The following is a 16286-nucleotide window of genomic DNA, read 5'->3' as shown; positions in this document are numbered from 1 at the left end:
CTTAGGACCAACCTGTACTTAAGAGCTTTTCAAAAGCCTCAGGACAATGCAGAGAAACAACTCAGAGACCATTAAGAAACTGCATGAAGAATTTAACTCCTTTTACTGCCTTTTAGCACTCCTCAGAAACTCTGATCAGAACACTCACTTCCTTTCTTCTCCTCATGAATACCCACTGATCGCTCACCAGATGAAGCCACTAAAGCAGCCCGGTGTGTAGACTCCAGCTCCACTGGTGCCGGCATGAGGCCAGGCTTGACGTGACTGCCGCAGATTCCACAATGACCAGAGTCCGTGTGGAACCAAGAAACGCGCAGGTGCCGAGCTGAAGCTCCATTTTCCAAGGGAAAGTTTCCAAAAGACTCATGCCCCTGGCCTGAGGTCAGAAACAGAAAAACTCCCTATGTTAACACTCAATTCACGTTTATAAACTTATTTATTATGATTTGCATCTACCAAGATTGCTGCAAGCAGCCAACCGAGACTCGTTTCCACAGACATTGTAGCATGATTTGCAAGCTGGTGACCCCTGGGCTTGCAGAGAGCTCAGAAATATTTGATTTGGGCTGATTTGGAGGATCTGGATCTTTGCCCGTCCTGAGGCATTCACTGACTTCCTTCATGCATTACTAAAGAGAAGGGGGGGGAAGGGGGAGGGGAGGGGGCGGGAGGGGAGGAGGGCGGGAGGGAGGGAGGGAGGGAGAAAGAAAAAATATTTAGTTTGACCTGTAGGTTTTGTTTTGTTAATTCATTGCCAACAGTTAAAACTCGGGGGGTTGATAGTCACTAAACCCACACGTGCAGATGGGATCCGTTTGCATCCCTGTGTAAGGGACTATCATTTGCTGTTCATGGCTCGGTGAGGATCTGTCCAACCGATCCCAGCCGGACATTTGCACTCAATTACCAAATCCTGCAGGGTGGAAAGTCGGCGAGGAGGGTGCTGGTGTAAAATAGTCACAGTACTCAGCCCTGGGGACTCAGTCTGCTCCCCCTCCGGCAGGCTCGCCCGGCTGGTGCACCGGGCAGGTACAGTTTGTAAGGACAAAGCAGAAGCAGGGAAGGCCACTGAGGCCTGGGCTCTGCAGGTCGCTACCCACCTCATCCCCCCCAGCCACCACCTCACCCCCCCCCAGCCCCACCCTACCCCCTGGGCTCTCTGGGCCAGGCTTCGCCTGGGACCTGCTGGGCTCAGGCTTCTCTTTGAAGATACTGAGAATCGCTTCATGCATATGCAGAGACCTATTTTGAATGCAACGAAAATCTTTAGAGGAAAAAAAAGTGAAGAATTTACGCGCACTTCCTGCGGGAGACAATCAGCGACGCGTTTGCAGAGCTAGCGCAGCAGTCTCGGGTTGGGGTCGGCGGCTCGGGAGGGCTGCAGCGCCACCTGCCGGCGGGCTCCGTACTGCACGCCCCGGTCACCGCCCGCGCCCTGCCGAGGTGCCCCCGAGCAGCCCCGGCCTCTGAGGCCCAGCTTCGCGGCCTCCACCACCCTCCGCCGCCCTGGCGCAGAGCGCGCGATTACAGCTGCCCAGCGAGCCCAAAAGGTGGCTGCAACGGAGTCAGCTGGTCTGGCCCAGAAGACGCCCTGCTGCCCCGCCAGCTTCTCTGGAGAAGCCTCCAGCTCCCCCAAAACCCTGCCTAAGCCTCAGCTCCCACATCTGCAAAATGAACGCGAAGAAGGTCAGGGGTGGTGGCACACAGCTGCAATCCCAGCACTCGGGAGGCTGAGGCAGGAGGATCGCTGTGAGTTCGAGGTCACCCTGGATCCACAAGAGGCAGGATTTCTTTCTGTCCTTGAGATCTTTGCAGTGACATGTGTCACATTCTGGCTTAAGATTTACTCAGTGACAAAACTGTTTTCTTTCTCCCCTACTTTTCTGGGGAAGAGATTTAGATTTTAATTTTATTTCCCCAACATCTCTTCCCCAGGACAGCAATAGGCTCTGCGGGGTTTTCTGTCTCTCTCGCTCATAACTGCATCCTCAGAGCAGCGCCTGGCACTGAACAGGTGCTCAAAATAAACGATAAACAACAGTGATATCCACTGAGGACACCAACTAGATAAACCTGTCGCCAGCTGTAGGGGACAGAAGATTTCTCTAACTTTCTGAAGGTTTCATAACTGAGTCCATGAAATAAACTGACCAGAGACAGGTCAACAGAAACAAAAATTTGTTTGCACAAGAATAATAAAAAAATACAAAAAAATGTGAAATTTACATTGCACCCTGAGCTATAGAAAGGAACAGGCTCCCTGGGCCTCAAGTGGGAAGGGGAGAGACTGCCACAGTGAACAGAAACCAGCAATGACACCCAGGACTAGGAGGCAGATTTATTTATGTCGATAGGCACTAATCAGGATCATTCTCAAAAAATAACAGGCCCTGATCTCTGGCAGTCTCGGGCTTATATGCGACATGCAAGCAGCAAATACAGAGGCCTCTCCGGCTTGTCAGCTGGAGACAGGTTTATATCCCGAGCATCACAGTGACCAGTTCTTTCTAAGAGACAGGAGCAACCCGACCAGGGCAGCTGAGAAACTGGAGTGTACTGGCTGGAGGAGAAGGGAGGCATTTTCTGTTACAAGACAGCCACGAGCCATAAGGGCAGGGAGGAGAACGCGGGTGAATGGAGGCTGCACCACTGGCCCCAGGCCTCATCTCAGGGGCTGGACCTCAGCCATGGCCGCCTCCTCGGGTAATGATGCCGCTCAATTTCCTTTAGAGTGGTTCATTGCTTTTGCCTCTAGGTCTGCAGTTTCTCCAAATAACCAGCTCAAAAAAAACGAAAAAGACAAAAAATAAAAAAATTAAAAAAAAAAAAAAAGGGGCTGGGGATTTAGCTCAGAGGCATAAGCACCTGCCTTGCAAGCAGGCAGTCGTGAGTTCGATCCCTGGTACCGATAAAAAAATGAAAAAGACAAAAAAATAAAAAATAAAAAAAAAAAACAAATAACCAGCTCAAAATATGCCAAAGATATACATCTTGAGTGGCACTTTCCTGCCTCTTGAGCCCCAAAAAGTGTCTGAATTTTATTGTTTGCAAAAAGAAAGTCTTACTACAATAAAATTTTTTTTCAATTTTTAAAACCTCCCAATTGCCAATAAGACAAGGGCAGCTTTTTTATGGATACTGATTTTATTTCCTGTGAATCTCTGTGCTGCTCAGACATGACTCAGGGTTCACCGCATCGTTATTTAATGTGGCTGCTTCAGAGACTGCCATTAATGACCATCTCAGACGTCACACAGCAAACACCGATCACGTCCCAGAAATGCTTTTCCAGATCCTTCTCAACAGTAGTGAAGAGCGGATTCTCAGAATACCACATCAGCATCTCCGTCCTCCAAACAGGCGACTTCTTTCCCCACTGATGCTCCCGAAGTAGCATTTCTCCCCAGTTGGCCTCATCAGACCAGACAGTTCAGGTCCTGCATCCTGGGTCCCCACCCCAAAGTCTTCCTTTAGGTCCAGCCCATGCTTTCCACCCCCTTCTCAGAATGAGCAGCAAAGATAAAGGATAATAGCCTGTGTGAACGGTGATTGGCTTTCAGGAGGCAGCTGCCCACCAGGCCCCGTGCTAAACACCTCGGGTCCTCACAGCACCCCAAGGGCTCTTCACGAGTATCAGCACCAGTTTCCAGATGAGAAAGCCGAAGCTTCCTTTTAGAATGACTTGCCCAGTCACCCAGAGAGTGTGAGTTAAGCACTTTCAGGCAATCTAATCCCAAAGCCCAGCTCTGAACCCTAAACTGTAAAAGGTCCCCAGCATTGGGTCAGTCTTCTGCCTGACTCATAGAAACTGCAAGAGAAAACCCAGCAAGACAGGAACCTGGAAAAGAAGGATCCGAGGTCCTACCTTGTCTGAGCTCCTTCTGCACTGCTGGCCCTGAGCTAAGCAGGCTCAAAACGACACCCAGGGCAAGCCTCACCTCCCACAGGAGCTGCAGAGAAGGGCCCTGACAAGCAGAGTGGGCTGGGGTGACTTCTCAAGGGCCACCATTCGCAAGTGTTCAAGTCCGACTCCAGGCGTGCGTGTCTGTGCCCAGGGCTCGTGTCCTCAGCCATGATTCTTCCCCCAAGCAGTGGAGAAAACAATTCAAACTCAGTTCCAGTCCAGTTCCAAGGACAGAGCTGGTGGGGAGCAAGACCGACGGTTCCAAGGCAGCCATCACTAGTGACATTCTCGAAAGCTGGGGTGGTGGCACACACCTGTAATCCCAGCACTCGGGAGGCTGAGGCAGGAGGATCCGTATGATTTCAAGACCAGCTTGGGCTACAAAGTGAGCTCAAGGCCAGCCTGACCTGCATAGCAAGACCCTGTTTCAAAGAGACAGGTAGGGGGAGCCCTATGCCCAGGAATAGAGGATGTTCTCTCTGCATCGTCCTCCAAGGATTAAGCTGTGTTTTATCTCAGTCCCCTTTGTGTTTGGCACAGCTCCAGGACCCAGCCAGTGCTTGCTCCTCTGATGACCCCCGGACAGATGGGTGGATGTGTGTACCCCCATTTCCAGCAACCTACAGCTTTGGGCTTCCCAGGCAGACACGCTCTGCAGGGCGTCCCAGTTCCTCCTCTCCTGTCCTCCTTCGTGGGCCACAAGACCATCGTGTGAGGGGGGGAATGTGACGGCCAGCGGAGCCCCTGGAGGGTCAGTCACGCTGCATACAGTTGCTTTCCTCCTTCCAGGAGGCCATCACAGAGAGGCTGAGACCCCAGCCTGCTCATTTCCTTGGGGCCACGCAGCTGTAGTTCTGAGCTCAGAATTCAGCCATGACCCTTGTGCCCACAAAGAGCCCGCCTTTCAGCTCCACGTTATCCTGTCTCACATGCAGAGGGAGAAGGGTCGGCAGGTGCTGTGTGAAGGATGCAGGTGCCCAGCGTGGATCGAAAGAACAGAGAAACCAGCAGACGTGAATGTTTCATAGGGGCGATTACTAACGGGACTTCATGGGAACTAGAAAGAGACCAGCAGAGCCAATGATTAAGCTCATGCTTTAATAACAAAGCAGGAAGTGACCTCTGTATGCATCACTAAGAAGCTGGGTCCATCATGGTGCACCCGTACCAGAGTGCTCTGCGGCTCTTAAAATAAAGTTCCAAGATCACTGTTTCAACAGGAGAAACATTAGTGATGTGAACTGAAAAAGTCAAGTTAGAATGTACAAATACAGCGTGACCCCTTTTTTATCCACAAGGGGCACGAAGTACCTTGCAAGAGCTGGGGCCTGGGATTTAGCTCAGTGGCACAAATGCCTGCCTGGCAAGCGTGAGGTCATGAGTTTGATCCCTGGAACAAAAGAAAAATCTGGGTTATAGGCTCCATGCCCTGACCGGAGAGGAGGTAGAGACTGTGACTGGCCAGCACGTTGGGAACTATGGCAGGGCAGGAGGAGGATGCACCAACCAAGAAACTATATGGGGAAACAAGGGCCAGCCTGTTCCCAAATCCTTGCCCTGCCCCAGCCCAGTCCTGCAAGCTCTTGACTCCTTGTTTAACCTCAGTGTCCCCTTAGGCCCTTGTGTTAAACGGTGGATCTCCAGGGGGCGCTCTTGGGAGATGGTGAACCCTGTAAGAGTCCGGCGGATGGGTCCCTTAAATCTCTGGGAACCTGCCCTTGAAGGGAACCGTGGGCCTTGGGCTCTCCCTCTCCCTCCCTTCTGTGGTTGGAGATGTGACTGTTTGGCTCCTAGGACGTGCTCTTGCCATGACGAATCTCCACGCGCCAGCATGGAGCAGATGTAAGTGCTGTGCCTTGGAACCTCCCAAGCGGAAAACTCACTAAATGTTTGTCTCAAAAGGTTACTCACCTCAGGTGTCTCATGACAGAAACATGAAGCTGAGTCACACACCTTCCCCAGCAATACTTCGAGATAAGCGTCATCGTCTGCATCCCCCAGCCCCATGAGGAAGCAGAGACGTAGGTGGCCAGAGTCATTTAGTCAAAGTTCAGGGCCAAACTGGCTTCTGAGACAAGCATGTTTCACATGAAAGCCGCAACGTGGCCATCAGACCTTAGCCCGCGGGCCTTGCTGTCTCGGGTCACCACCTGCTGGCCCACTGCGAGGGTTCTGAATCATGAAGGCCAAGGGGAAACGAACCAAGGAGAAGCAGGGCGGCAGGACGTAGGCTTGGCTGGAGCCACCAACAGATGGCAAGCTTCTTCCTGGCGAGAGGGCAAAGCCAAGGGAGGCCCGGAGTAGCTGGTAGGAAATGTGAGGTGCACTGGGGCCCCCGTGATCAGCCTCAGGCTTCCATGGAGAAGTAGGGGGCCAGGGCACACGCCATGAAGAAAGGCACCTGGCAGGAGTGGGGGCTCCAGAAGGACAGAGAACATTTGGAGCAGTCACAGCAGAATGCCACAGAAAGGGTGTGGGACTAAAACTATTCTTGTGTTCAGAAGACTCAGAGGTGGCCAGAAAGCAGCTATTGGGGGAAATAGAGCGATGTGTCCCAATACGGTCCACTTTTCTTTTTAAACATATGTTCTCTGTTCTCCAAGCCATGCTGAGTGATCACCAAGCAAGCCCTTGGTCCAGAGAAGGTTAGTATGTCTCCCTGGGAGATCAGCAAACAGTGGATCCTTCCCAGGATGGGAAAACTCCTTTCTTCCTCTCCCAGTGGTGCCCCCTTGTCTCACCACTTCCTGTACAAAGACACACGAACCCACACTCCTGCCTCCCACCTATACACAGGGACCCCTGCCTTCACAAACACATGTGAGCTACAGCGCCCAGCCGTGGTTCTCCAACACCTCCCTGCCAACAGAACTCCAGTTTTGTTCAGGAAGACAATGTACCTGCTCCGGTCTAAGCCATGGCTCTCTCCTTTTGACAGATCCTCAAATCCCAGACTCCCTTTCAGTTTGTGCCTGTGAGACACAGTTCTTGCCAATCAAATGGAAAGTATTTCTCAAGTCAGGAATGGGATTGGAGGCTCCTGATTAAGGTTATGATTTGCTGTGCTGTTGGCTGTGAAGCCCTTCATTTCTTATCTCTCTGCAGTGTACCTTCCTGGAAGGAAGACCTCAACTTTCCAGACTCCCTTGCAGCTAGCTCAGATGGTAGGTGAATTCATTTCTGCGGATTAGATGTGCTTGCACAACAGCATCTCGAAGGTAGAAATAAGGTCAAACCATCTGCCTAGGGTTTGAGCTGTTGGCTGCTCCTAAGTTTGCAGAGATGGAGGGGGAACTACCCAAGAATCTAGGTATCCAGGAATGAGCTCATAGGGTGCCAATGGGAAGCTGTGACCAGAGCTAAATTGACCAGACTTTCCCATGACCAGTGAGCTGGGATGCAGTTGTACTGGCAGCAGCTTCCTGGTCTCTGGGTCACAGCTACATGATGCAGTCCCCAGTTCATGCATCCTAGTGACAGACTCTTGATTCCATCTCCTGGGGTGTGGCTGAGGGGCAGCTCCTCTGGCTTAGCCAGCACTGTGTTCCCACACCCTTTCCTCGGGGCCCAGTCCAGGGCTCAGGCCTCACCTTTTCAAGTGACTTCTCAAGCACCAGTTTTGTGGGGCTCATGACACACCAATTCTTTTCTGCCTGAAATGCAAATATCTAAAAATATTCCATTTCCCTAGTTTAACAATTTTAAAAAATGATACAGGAGATCTGACAGGAAGAATGCACGCTGATAAGAAGCCTCAGGGATGTCTCTACCTCTCTGAGCCTCAGTTTTTTCTGGAGAATGGAGGGATTATCATTACAATCGATAAATATCACCAAACACTGTGACAAGGGTCTGTTTCCCAACCCACAAGCTCTTCTGCATGAGACTACAGCACTGTCCACGAGCAGGGCTGTAATTCCCCTAATCCCCGAATCTGGGCTGGTGTGTGGGTATTGTAATCAGGGGTTATGCAGAGAACAATTAGAATCAGGACATGGAGTTAATAATATTGTTTTATGATGATCACCCTGTTAACACAACACTATCCACAACACTAATGACATAGAATATTTAGTCAAGGGCCTGAATCCCACAGCAGTATCCCACATGAGTCCAGATGAAGACCCAGAGCTCATGACAATGCCTCCCGTGAGTCTAGCTGGAGGTCCAGAGCCCACAAGAAAGACTCACACCAGTCTCTTTCACAGATCCGTGCTGGGAAGGCCCAAAGGTCAGTGGTGAAAGCTAGAAAGTCTACACCAGCGGGGTGAAGGAGCTATGCTGGTACATTGAGGGTTCTACACTGGAGCCAAGAAGTCATGCTCACAACAAAGACCAGGGCTGTCCTGAAAGCACCACAGCCATCCTCAGAGACATGGAGGCCTTGAGCTCCTCTGACAACAAGCACAGTTAGGCACATGCCAGGAAACCAGCATGACAAGTTCATCCTGGAGACCAAGTGGTACACGTCTTCCCCTCCAGAGCCAGGAAGCAATGCTCAATGTGAGGACCAGAGCTTCTCCAAGAGAACCAACAGCTCAGACAGCAACACATAGGAGAACCCACAATGCCTCAACACCTCAACGCAATAGCTTCTCCTTCTCCACGTCTCTATTTATGCTGGCAGCTTTCCTCAGGTGGAACATCTACACTCAGTGCCCTGCTGATTTAATTCAGCTGACGTTAAGTTGACCACCAGTTTTTAATCATAACAGTGGGTCACTTGTTTACTAAGAGAATGCAACAGGAAAGAGGTTATGCACATCCCAGGGCTAGGTCATTAAAATTCCTGTGGGTTTCTTGGAAGTCTTGCTCTCCCGATGTCCCCTGTCGCAACCCAGTCACTGCCGTGTAAAGGTCCTAAGTCACATGGAAAACCCAGAGGCCCCATTCTCCCAGCCGAGTCCTGCCGTCAGCTCATGCACATGCAGAGGTGTCTGCTAGATCATGCCGGTGCTCAGCTATGCAAGTCACATCACCCCCAGCCACAGTCCTGCCTGCTGGCTAGGTCACTGGCTCTCAATAATCCTCTCTCCTGAAAGGTGAGCGGGACCTGTGACTGGCTTCTGATTGATTAGACCCAGCAAAGGGGATCAGATGTGACCTCCTTGGCAGAGCATACTGAAGGGCAAGGTGCTGAGTGCCGAGGTGATGTCACTCAGGATGACATCACCCCCGGCATGACTCCACCTGCGCACACTGGAGAGGACTCTCCCCTTGGGCTCGCAGCTGCCATGTGTCCACCGCCTATGGGGAAGGCCACATGGCAGGAAACCTCACACCAGCCTCCTTAGGAGTAGAAAGGGCCCCCCAGACAATAGCCAGAAAAAAAACAGCGACTCTGCCCTATGAGAAGGTAGATTCTGCCGAAGCCTGCAGGGGTTGGGAGTGGGGTTTTCCCCAGCTGAGCCCCTGATAAGCCGTGACTGAGACCACAGTCCCGCATGACGTCTGAATCATAGCTTGGGGAGACCCCAAGCTGAGGACCTGCTCAGCCCTACCCTGCTCAGCAGGCCCGGAGAGCCCTGAGGTGATGTGCCTGTTCTCGCCAGACACTAAATTTGTCTCAGTAGATCATCAGTCTCCCAGCGGAGACCTCAGACACCGTGCAGGGGTCAGACACGTGTCCTCCCCATGGGCCTTGTCCCTGTATCTTACCCACGGGTTCCACAGTTTAGCCATGCAGGTGCCTGAGGTTTGTTCCTCAGCAGCCAGTGACAGGAACCAGGACACTGTCCACACCAGCCCAGCACCGAGCACCTGGCCTCATCTGCTGTCTGGACTGTGCAGCGGTGCTGTAAGTTAGGGCTCTTCCTTTCCCTAGTGAAGAAGCCAGTGCTTGGAAGGGTTAGATCACTGACCCACGGCCGCAGAGACCCCATGTGGATGGGGAGTCCGGTGAGCCTATGATACAAGCCTTCAGCTGGCGCACGTCCAGTGATGGCTTGCATGTCATATGAGTTGTCTGTTACTACAGAACAAATTACCTCCAAAGCGCAGCCCCTCAGAAGACACGTGTGGCCCCGGTCACTGTGAGTTGGAGTCTGGACCAGCTTGGTTGGTACCCGAGGCCCCGGGTCTCTCACAGGTTGCGGTCAAGCTGCTGGCCAGGGCTGCGGTCACGTCAGGGCAGGGCTGTTGGAGGCCTTGACCCTTTGAGCTGCAGATGAGAAAGTCTGGCACTCAATCCTGAACATGGGGCCTCTCAGGCGGGCATGAGACATCATAGGAAGCTGGCTAGAGGGCAGAGCAGGGCCCAGCACGGATGCCACAGCCTTCTGCCACCTAATCACAACAGCACGTCTGCTGTGTCACTGATTAGAAACCTGCTCAGCTCCAGCAGCACCCAAAGTGGGAGGTCACACAGGAGCGTGGGTACCGGGAGGCAGGGTCCCTGGGGCATCTCAACGGCTGCCGCACGAGAGGCTGCGCTGGGCACTGCATTTGGCAGAGCCTCTGTGGGCTGGGGTGTTAGGGGCCCCCTCTGAGGGTCCCTGAAAATTCAGCCCAACGTCAAGCCAAGCCACCCTCCTCGCTCCTCCCTGGTCCTGAATCCTGGCTGGGGAAAATCATTTTCTATAATTAAGTTTTTTATGTTGCTCGCTAAGCAAGAAACTTCATTATCACTCTCAGCATTTGCTCAGTTACATTTGTGGCGCGGAGGTAATTTTCTTTGATTCCACATTATTCTCCCACTGTCACGCAAGTGTGGTTCTGATTTGTAAAAAGCTGTCACCTCGTTATTTGTCCATTAGAGAGTTTTAAAGAGTGGCATCCTAAGAGCCATATTTCAGTTTTAATTTCAAACAAAAATGAGCTTAATCATGAGACTTTAATGACGCTTATTTCCACAGCTTCTTTCTTGGGGAGTGGGGGTATGAGGCAGGAGCTCAGTGTGTAGTTCAGGCTGATCTTGAACTCACTGCATAGCCCAGGATGACCTCGGGCTTGCAGATCCCCCTGCCTCAGCCTCCCAAATGCTGGCATGACAGGCATGCACCCCCACACCCAGCTTCCACTGCATCTTCTGCCCCTCGCCTCCCAGGGGCTTTGAGTGAGCCTCCTACAGCTGAGTTTTTTCAGGAGCTCTCTATTCCTCGCTTCCTCTTCCTTCTTTTGTCTATGTTGGACCAGAGGCTGGGCCTGGGGGGATTCTACAGTGTCCTCCTAGGGCTTTTTCCAGGATGACACAGAACAGCCATGGGCCACAGGAATAAGGCAACGCTTCCAGACAGTGACAAAATAAGACAAGCCAAAAATTACAGGAAAGCAAATCACGACGATAACTGACTGATGCAAGCATCCACTGCGCATCGACTGCAGATGCCCACCACGGGGTGAGGAGAGAGGAAAGGCTTGAAGTCGTGGCGTGAAGTTGAAATTGACTGCACCATGTGCAAATGGCCAAAGCTATTCTTCCTTGAAACTAAGTGAAATCATAACCTGAGTCCTCCTAGTCACGAGGGCCGGAAGTTCCATGCCCGCACCTTGAGCCGTCCCTCAAGGGGGAAGTGAGTGTGCAAAGGTGACTCCACACCAAATCCTCCGTGACAGCGGGGGTGAAGCTGTGGCACTCATGCTGCAGCGGGCACACGGAGCCCTCCACTTTGGCATTCGAGCCAAGCTGCCCCCGCAGCACAGCCCTGGATTGCAGTGGTCTCTCGCTGAACTGAAACCTCCGCCCTTGGGTTTAAGTACACTGCTGGCTTTGCAATCAGGGAGCAGTGTGGGATTGCAGCCGGACACTCGGTCTCTGTAACGCCCAAGGTCACTACTCTACAGGGACCCTGCAGCCCTCGGACCACACCAGTGCTGGGACACCAAGAGGCTCACGTCTGATGATTTTCTCACTGGGTACACCTGTGTTGTGTGTTACTTGTATTATAAAATATTCAATAAGAAAATAGAAAAATGCAGGTTTGTTCAGTATTTCAAAAGCGATTATCCTCTTCAGGTGTGACACCTGCCCCAGAAACGCAGCCATCAGGAGCACGAGAGGTGGCTGTCCCCCAAGAGCCCCTTGCTGCTCCTGCTTCCCAGCCCTAAAGCGCTGCCTCTCTGGTGTCCTCCTCCAGAGACTCCTGAGCACCCGTCGAGGGTAACGAGTTCAAAACAGGCGTGACACCTGCTGGAGGGGAGATGGGGAAGGAAAGGGATTTTCACGGATAAATAAAAGGTGGAAGGACCTGGCAACTGCTTTTTAGTCACTAGCTACATCTCTCACGTGAAAAGACACATTCCTCAAGTCCCTCTCAGTGCGCTCCATGGGAATAAAAAGCTCCTGTTGGTAGGGTCCCAGGAAGAAGGATCTTTAGCTCCATCTTACTGGAAGGCAAACGGACTCAGAGTCTCCTGAGCAGAGATGGCCGAGTGAGTTACTGTACTCTCACGTCAGAGAATGAACTGCGGTGGTCACGGCCGGAGGGAAAGATTTCTACCGGGTGAGGTACCCTGGCGTCTCATTCTCCAGAAATGCACAGAACAGCCCCGTTTCTGCTTCTGAATACACCGGGCTGGGTAGCACTATATGACAATAAAAAACCAGAAAGGACAGCAAGGTTCTCAGTGGACCGGGAAACAGGAGAGGAGTCAAGTGACGGAGCCACCCTAGGTTTCAGCCTCCTTCCCTGTGTAATGGACAGTGATAGAGACCTCACCTCACCAGGAGAGTGTGAGAGCTGGACACAACGGTCACCCGGAGCCTGATCTCACGGGAGGGCCCCCGCACTGGGTTTCCTGCTCATCGCTGGACATTTCTAGTCATTTGGAAGAAGGCGCCCCACCTTTTGGTGGTGGACTGAGGCTAACCCTGGCTAGTTTCGTGTCTTTAGTTTCACAGAGAAGTAGTCCTGCCACGCAGCTGCCATTGAGATTCCCCCCAGGAGTGAGTGCCTCTTGGAACCAGAAGTGCAGGGTAGAACGCCAAAAGTTCCTTTTAGAGGAACTTTTAGCTCAACACCAAAGTGTTTGCTTTGCAAGCACATGGTCGTGAGCTTGATCCCTGGTACCAAAAAAAATAAAAATAAAAAATAAAATAAGCTCCTTTTAGAGAAAAGCGCTTCTCCAGGCTTCCTCCCTTCCTCCCGATGGGCAGGCTGCCCACACACCTTCCTCTGCTCAGCCTTGAATAAATTAAAGGGATATGCAGACAGGAGCCCCAGGAGGCGGGATCCCCGCTGCTCTTCCACCCCAGGGGCTCAAAGAACTGAAAATGAAACCCGAGCCTGAGCTCTCCCCGTGCTGCTTACCATGAAAGACCCTGTCCACCTGCGCACAGGGCAGGGGTGATGTGAGGTAAAAGGCCCCTCCGCTCTCTGGAGCCGGCTCTAAATAAACTCTTTCCCCTTTTTCCCTACATAGATGGTCTCCTTTCATTAGTGAGAAAGGAACCAGGTGAGCATAGGACCCTTCCTGGCTGTAACACTATCATTCCATGTCATTCACACTTTGTGTATCTGAAATTTACTCTGCCAAAGCGATTCTCATCACCTGGGAGCCCAAATAGCTCATCCCTGACACCTGAGACCTGGCACTCCCCTCTCCCTTTGGTCAAAGCCCCATCCCTGCATTTTTCCTGCCGAAGTCTACAGGTCCATGTATATAGAAGCTGCTACCATTTCTGCATCAAAATAAAAGACTTCTGGTCATCTTCCTTTTCCTGCTTGGCACCAGTTGGAAGAAATCCCTTCCAGTCTTTTCTAGCTCATCCATAAGCCCAAGCAGAAGGCCGGGTTTGCAGAGTGTCGGGGTATTAGGGGTGCTTTACCTACACTGCGTGAGGCCCTGGTTCCAGCCTCCAGCATAGAAGTGAAATAACAGTTTCATAATTTTGTGCATGTTTCTACTGTACTTGATGAGAACAAATTACAAATTCTGTAATGGGGGAGACGCAGCATGCAAATTCAGTGCTGTTACATTCACATCTGAACCTGACAGTGCACCATATAAACATAAATGATAAAATATGCCAAGAAGATGAATCCTTTTTCTTCAGCTTAGCAAGACATGAAACAGCAAATATATATATATATATATATATATATATATATATATATATAGGCAATTCAGAGAGAAAGGGAGAAATGAGAAAGAAAGGGAAAGGCTTGATGCCCTGGGACCTTTAAAGGCACTTTCATCCGCTCCACGTCTCTGTGAGCCGAGCCTCCGGAACCCTGTAACCCACTCTTCCCTAGAGGAACAGCCACAAAGGAAGATTTGGCTCATGCGCAGTCAGTGCCTGTGGGTGTGTGACTCCGTCACCCCATTAATTCCTTCTTCGCTTTTGCTGCAAATAATTTAAATATCTCAAGTGAAAATAGCTTCAATCCATGTGTTTGACTCTCAGCTCATCCATGTGCACCATCCAGCTGGTGTTAATCTACCGCCCAATGAATGGGTTTTGTAACCACAATCACCACACCTGAAAGCAGTGTTCTGCGGTGGTGCCGCGTCAGGGTCACTTTCCATTTATTTGCATCTCATTCTTCTAGTCTGACAACAAGTGAAACAGGCGCCCTCAACACTGTCGGAGGCTTAAAGGATTAAGAGGTGAGCTTCTTGGTGTACTGGGGCAGCAACGGTCAGGCTGCGAGGATGGGGGAGATTGTTCTGTCCTGGAACCCCGGTCTGCCCACAGTGAGGATTCCAGTGTGTACCCTCAGGGAGGCAGGGGTGAGTCAAACAGATGCATCACGTTTTCTTTGTTTCCTGTCACCTCTCCGCACACACACCACGTCTTCATCATGTCAGTGACTCCAGACCCTGCCTGCCCTAAGTTAAGGACTCAATAGTGGACCGGGACTGTCGTCATCGTAACTACTATACTGGTTGCATTTGGACATTCCCAACCGGAAGAAGTCCTGGAAGATAGCATTCTCAAGAACAAGAGGGGAGCTAGTTCCTTACCCTCCGCCTGACCCCAGCTCACCCCTAGTCTTTTCTAACTGCCCGCAGCCTTACCTGCATTACCTTCCAGTCAAGGGCCACGAGGCAGGCCAGCTTCCATAATCGGTCTCCAATCAGACTCAGGGCCATGCCCGAGGCTGGTCTGCAGGGATGAGCTGTTCTTTTTCTTAGTCATTTTGTGCCGGGGCATCAGGCGCTAGGGCACTGGGGAAAAGCATCCTCAGGACCTGCGTCACCAAGCAGCCCCGGCCCCAGAGCCCTCAGCCCACCTGTGCCAGACCCCCTTGGCTCTCCTGGTCAGGCAACTCTCTGCACTCTGCTTCAGCCTCTGAGGGAAGCTGAAGCTCATAAAGGGGTCTAGGGACCCTCACTCCAAACATAGCTGATCGGCCGAGTAATTTAGGAACCGAGTAGGACAGGCTGGGAGAAGCCCCACTCAGACACCCCCTTATCTGCATGAGGTCCAGAACCACGACCTCTGGGTTTTTGAACTCCTAATGCAGGAAAGAAGAATCGATTCCATCAATGCACTAAGACCAACTTGTCACCCAAGATGATTTGGTGTGTCAGTCCCAGTCAATATCCCCCAAATCATTTGCTATTACCCTTACATCCTCCACTTCCTCCTCCCCTCTGGAAAAAGAATATATGGCTCTGAAGCACGCAGAGCCAACAGGTAACTGCACTTTTTAAGTTACTAAACTTGCATGTCTGCTTTTCTTTTCCCTATCTACCTACTATCAGCCCCAGCAGCCCCAGCAGCCATCTGTCCTGATGCCAAACCCCATTCAAGCACAGCTACAAAAGCACTACAGCTCACCTCGAGGGCCAAGACCCCTGGCCATTGCCTCACTCACCCCACAGGACAAGCACAGGGCAGCACGCAGCAGGACTCAAGGAGTGCAGAGAGAAACTGTTTATTCAGCAATGTTTCCTGGGGACCCCTGTCCTAGAGACACCAAGTAATGAAATCCCTGGGCTCAGAGATGGGACAAACAATAAGGGACCAACTGGTGAGAGCATGCACACTTCTGCACAGGGAGAGCTTTTGGGGGAACAGGGTGTCTTCAGCTAAATTAAGGCTTTAATTGAAAGAGAAGTCTGATAAAATAGGTAGAAAGGAGATGGGGAACAACCATAACTTTTAACACTGTGCTGTTAAGAAAACTCCAACTTCAGGACACAAGCGCATTACCTAAGGTTATTCCTATCTGCAGTCCCTATCTTTTTCTCTGGGCTTGTTTGTGCTCCAGGCTTGTTCATGCTATGAAGAAAGACAAGAACGAATTGGAACAGGGACCTACAGGACGGACATAGAGGTGTACAAGTAACTAAAAGCAAAGCAAAGTTTGACCTCCATTTTGAATCCTTTATTACATTAAATATGGATACATCAATTATTCTGGAAAAAATTGTCAGAGAAGGTTTCATGGCTCTAATTTCCCATGACTTATTTCATCCCCTTGAGACAATGAGG

At 51.3% G+C, this 16286-nt stretch overlaps 1 long non-coding RNA gene across 1 annotated transcript; it reads right to left on the bottom strand.

The window, feature by feature from the left end:
- Positions 1 to 417: 417 nt before the first annotated feature.
- Positions 418 to 1478, bottom strand: LOC134475859 (uncharacterized). The gene is made up of 2 exons (XR_010047188.1): positions 1148 to 1478; positions 418 to 629 (listed from the first exon to the last, which is right to left on the bottom strand). It is a non-coding gene; the product is annotated as an uncharacterized LOC134475859 (long non-coding RNA).
- Positions 1479 to 16286: the final 14808 nt, after the last annotated feature.

The sequence above is a fragment of the Cavia porcellus genome, unplaced genomic scaffold (assembly GCF_034190915.1).
Source record: "Cavia porcellus strain 051 isolate PalLab524CR breed Dunkin Hartley unplaced genomic scaffold, mCavPor4.1 scaffold_5, whole genome shotgun sequence".
In the NCBI taxonomy this organism is placed as follows: Eukaryota; Metazoa; Chordata; class Mammalia; order Rodentia; family Caviidae; genus Cavia; species Cavia porcellus.
Note: the sequence above shows the minus strand (reverse complement) of the source record. Positions and strands in the feature narration are given on the sequence as shown.